This window comes from Furipterus horrens, unplaced genomic scaffold (assembly GCF_987537825.1).
Source record: "Furipterus horrens unplaced genomic scaffold, mFurHor1.1.pri manual_scaffold_7, whole genome shotgun sequence".
Classification (NCBI taxonomy): Eukaryota; Metazoa; Chordata; class Mammalia; order Chiroptera; family Furipteridae; genus Furipterus; species Furipterus horrens.
The window spans coordinates 24,773,257-24,778,982 of record NW_028327177.1 but is presented as its reverse complement, the minus strand read 5'-3'; positions in this window follow the sequence as shown (position 1 = coordinate 24,778,982).

Genomic DNA, 5,726 nt, shown 5'->3' with positions numbered 1-5,726 from the left:
AATATGAGATGGGCTTATGCAAACGGATTAAGCAGAAAATCAAATGCTAAGTAAAATTATAAATGCAGATGTGATAATCATGCCTAATGCCTAAGATATGTTGGTTTCTCTCCTGTCTGATATAGTTTCCTTGCTGTTTTTCTTGTTGAGTACAATCAATTGTGAACACTTCAACCAGAGTTAAACCGGTCCAACAGGAAGAAAGCCAAGAAATGTATCCATTCAACTTTTTGTGCAGTCTGGTAGTATACAGGGTGGGGCAAAAGCAGGTTCACAGTTGTAAGCACATGAAACACAGAGCTTATTCTTTTATTATTATTTATTAATTATTGTATTGCTTTCTATATGAACAACTGTAAACCTACTTTTTCCACACTCTGTATAGCTCTCTACTAAAAGATCTCTTAAATGAGAACTGCCTTTGCCAAACTGGATGAAACATGACTAAGACATGTACACTTTTCTAGAAATTTCCTCTGCCTAGTCTAATTTCTCCATTAGGGCAGGCAGCACCACTTACTCGTATTTCTCTACCGTTGTGGGTTTTTTTTTGACACCTCTAGGGGCCCAGGTGCAGTACTACACCCCCCACCCCCACATGGAGGAATTAGTGGGAATCCCCTATTGCCCCACCACTACCCCACTGCTAAGGATTGACCACTGACTGTAGGCAGAAGAGTATAAATACCTGTGTATCTGCTTACAGAACTTCCTTTTATTTCACCCATTTGTCTAATTATTTTAAGCCTTCCTATAATCTCAACTCCTTTTTACCTATAGCTTTTCAAGCGACCCCTCACTTCTCCCACCTCTTTAAATCAACCATCAGGCTCTCAAAAGAAAAATATCAGTCTCGTTCTGGGAATTTTTTATGGAACTCTTTCTTTTCTTTTTTTTTAATGAACTTTATTTTTCAGAGCAGCTTTAGGTTCACAGCAAAATCGGGTTCCCATATATACCCCCGTCCTCAGAGACACACAGCCTCCCGCACTATTAACATCCCAGACCAGAGTGGTATATTTGTTACAACTGAAGACCCTACATTGACATGTCGTAACGTGGAGTCCATACTTTATGTTAGGGTTTACTCTTGGTATACATTCTACAGATTTTGACAGATGTATCATGCCATGTACCAACTATTATACTATTACACAGAATAGTTTCACTGCCTTAACAATCTTCTGTGCTCTACTTATTCATCCCTCTCTCCCTCCAACCCCTGGCAACCACTGATCTTCTTTACTGTCTCCATAGCGTGCCTTTTCCCGAATGTTATGTAGTTCGAATTATACAGTACGTAGCCTTTTGGCTTCTTTCAGTTAGTAATATTCATTTAAGTTTCCTTCATGTTTTTTCATGGCCTGGTGGCTCATTTCTTTTTGGTACTGAATAACATTTCTTTGTTGAATTATTATACATGATAAGAGTATTGGTAAGAGTACATTTACTTTTGTAAGAAACAGCCACACTGTCTTCCAAAGTGACTGTATCATTCTACATTGCCACCAGCAATGGAAAGAGTTCCTGTTGCTCCACATCCTCACCCACATTCAGTGTTGTCAGTGTTGTGGATTTTGACCTTTTTCCTAGGGTGTATAGTGGTATCTCGCTGTCACTTGTATCCTTGTGTTTTCACTTCATTTTTGTCCTCTGTTGTTATATATTCACTACATTGTGAGATTTTCCTATTTTCTTTCCAAATGTTTTTATAAAAGCAATATATGCCTAATAGGTAAGGGTCCCCTCCGCACACCAGCCTCTGCCTTAGGTGCTATTTATTCCAACCAGCCACAAGGGATCTAATGTGACAAAATTTGGGAGGGAACTTCAGGAGGGAAGAAGCCCATGCAGCCCAAGGTCCTTTCTTTCCCTCTGTTCTTTTCTATGCCTCTGCTCAGCCCAGCTTCCTCCAGCTGTTAGCTTCCCAGGCCACTGATGCCTGGCCATCAGGTCAGCGGTCACCAGCAGGTCTACCCACATCTGTCTGTAGTCTTCAGGCAAGAGTATGAAGGAGGACACCATACCATATCTCTACTTAGTTAGAAGTTATAAATCAAGCTAATGAACTGTTAAATAAAAGATGTTTTGACCTCCTACCTTTATCCTAAGATAAAATTCTTTAATGTATGAAGCTATATTTTAGTGAGCATGGGAAAACTATCAAAGATTAATAAATTTAAGTATTATTATATGGTCACACAGCCTGTTGATAAGCTGAAAAGCATGGGCAAACTATCAAAGATGAATAAATTTGAGTAGTATTATATGGTCACATAGCCTGTTGATAAACTGAAGATATTTGGATAAGAAATAAAATTAAAACTTACACAATTTAAAAATTATATATTTACTCCATAAAATTTATTTTCTTCCTTTGGTTTTAGCAAAATCACTTAATATGTTGTTATAATCAAGATTTTTAATATAGTCAGTGTTCTATTAACAATAATGCCAAATTTTAACTTGGAGAAACTTTGTTCTGCTAAGACAGTAGTAACTGGAATTGTTAATCAAAATTCTTAAAGTAACATTTATTTTAGAAAATGAAGAATTGGGATTTCTGGTCTGACATGTAAAGAGCATAGAAACCATCTTTTCATTCTAACAAGTAAAAAGATGAATAAACTGAAAAGCAAAAATTCTTAGCTCTGTCAGAGATTTAAGCAGCAATTTGCTGCTCCCAAAATTGGAGATACAGAAAAACTCTGGAACTAATGTGATCATAGAAAGGTTGCAGAATACAAGGTTAACATAAAAGTCAATCCATTCCTATATACCAATAATGAACAAGTGGAATTGAAATTAAAAATATAATGCATAGAGGAATAGAGGTGGTGGGGGGAGAGAGAGAGGGAACTCATGGACATGGACACCAGTGTGGTGATTGTCGGGGAGAGGGGGGGTGGGGGGAAGGTGGAGGAGAATATAAGGGAGATAAATGGTGATGATGGTGATGGATGGAGAAAAAACAGCGTAATACCAATTGGAAAACAAAAAACACAAAACACCCCCACCGTACCATTTACATTAACACCCTCCATAATGAAAAACTTAGGTATAAATCTAACAACAACAACAAATATATATATAATTTACGTGAGGGAAACTACTAAACTCTGTTGAAAGAAATCCAAGAAGAACTAAGTAAATGGTGAACTAGTCAATCTTTGCGGAAAGGAAGACTCAGTATTGCTAAGATGTCAGTGCTTCCCAACTTGACATGTTGATTCAATGCAATCCCAATCAAAATCACAGCAAGCTATTTTGTGGCTATCAACAAGTTGAATCTGAAGTTTATATAGAGGAGAAAAAGGCCCAAATAGCTAACACAATATTGAAAAACAAAGTTAGAGACTGATGCTTCCTAATTTCAAAACTTACTGTAAAGCTACAGTAATCAAGTCACTGTGATACTGGCAAAAGAATAGACAAATAGATCAATGGAACAGAACAGAACAGAGAGCCCAAAAATAGACCCATATAAATAAAGTCAACTCATCTTTGACAAAGAAGCAAAACCAATATTTTCTTTTTCAACAAACAGTGCTGGAACAACTGGGCATTCACATACAAAAAAATGAATCTAGTTACAAATCTTACACCCTTATAAAAATTAACTCAAAATTGATCATAGACCTGAATGTAAAACACAAAACTATTAAACTTCTTGGGGGATAGAATAGGAAGAAGTCTAGAAGTCCTTGGGTTTGGTGATGATTTTTTAGATACAATACCTAAAGCACCATTAGTGAAAGATATAATTGGTAAGCTGGACTTCATTAAAATCTAAAACTTCTGCTCTGCAAAAGATAATGTCAAGAAATTTAGGAAATAAACTACAGACTGAGAGAAAATATTTTCAAAAGATATATCTGATAAAAGATTGTTATCCAAAATATATAAAGGACTCTTAAAACTCAACCAAAAGAAAACAAACAACCTGATTTAAAAATAGGCTGAAGACCTTAACAGACACCTACCTCATCAAATAAGATATACAGATGGTAAATAAGCACATGAAAGGATACTCGCATCATATGTCATCAGGGAAATGCAAATTAAAACAACAATGAAATATTACACACCTATTAGAATGGCCAAAATCTGGAACACTGACAACACCAAATGCTGGCAAGGATGTGAAGCAACCACAACTCTCAAACTTTGCTGGTGGGAATGAAAAATGGTATATAGCCACTTAGAAAGACAGATTGGCAGTTTCTCATAGAACTAAACATATTGTTACCATATGATCCAGCAATAGTGCTCCTTGGTATTTACCCAGAAAAGTCAAAAACTTATGTCCACACGAAACCAGCACGCAGATGTTTATAGTTTTGTTCATAATTGCCAAAACTTGGAATCAACCAAAATGTCCTTCAGTGGGGAATACATAAACAGTGGTACATGCAGACAAAGGAATAGTTTTCAGCACTAAAAGGGAATGAGCTATCAAGCCCTGAGAAGACGTGGAAGATATTACTAACTGAAAAGGACACACCTGTATGATTCCAACTATATGACATTCTGGAAAAGACAAAATTACGGAGACAGTAAAAAGCTCTGTTTGTTGTTAGGTGTTAGCAGGGAAGGAGGGATGACTAGGTTGGGCACATGAGATTGTGTATGTCATAGTTGGTACTAAAAACTAGGTTAACTTCTAAAGCAGTTCAACTTTTTCTTATGATTTTTGAATCAATAAAACTGTAGAACCTGCCAGGGCTGGAATCCCATTACCACCTGTGTCTGGAGTTCATGACCAGACTTCTGGAAGTAACAAAAGCTTTTTTTAGTACAGTTATCCAGGAAGTTACTTTGTTTCCAGCTAAGATCACTTGGGCCATTGACTTCACAGAACAAATTGGCCCTGTATAAAAAAGCTTGGCTCTTGAGGTATAGAAACAACCCAAGTGCCCATCAGTAGAAGAGTGGATAAAAAAAAAGTTGTGGCACATATATAGAATGGAACGTTACTAGGCCATAAAAGGAATGAAATCTTGCCATTTGTAACAGCATGGATGGACCTAGAAGGTATTATGTTAAATGAAGTCAGCCAAAGAAAGTCAGATACCATATGACTTCACTTATATGTGCAATCTAAAGAACAAAATAAACTAACATGCAAAGAACAGAAACAGACACATAGAGAACAGCCTGTTCGTTTGCCAGAGGGAGGAGGGGTTGGGGGGCAGAGTGAAAAATGTGAAGGGATTAAGATGTACAAATTAGTAGTTACAAAATAGCCATGGGGATACAGCATAGGGAATATAGGCAATAATACTGTAATAACTGTGTTTAATGCTAGGGGGGTACTGGAAATATTGGGGGGAGATCCCTTTGTAAAGCATACGATTGTTGGCCCACTATGCTGTATGCCTGAAGTTAATATAATACTCGATGTCAACTGTAATTGAAAAAGTAAATTTAAAAAGTCTTAGCTCCTGAAATCCAAAACGAGGTGGGTGCTTTTAAACCAAGCTTTAACTGGGGCATAGCCAAGAGGTTCTAGGCTGAACCCCTCGGGACGAGACAGCGAGGTAGGGCACGGCCCAGTGCTTCAGGTACCGTCACAGACGGCACGGTGGAGGGGATGTCCCTGCCCCTGAGCCGGACGGCACCCCGACACCGTTGACCCCAGCCCAGCCCGGGCCCGCCCAGAGCCAAGCCCGGCGGGCGGAGCTCGGGCGGAAGGCCAACCCCGACACCTCCACCGCCGCCGCCGC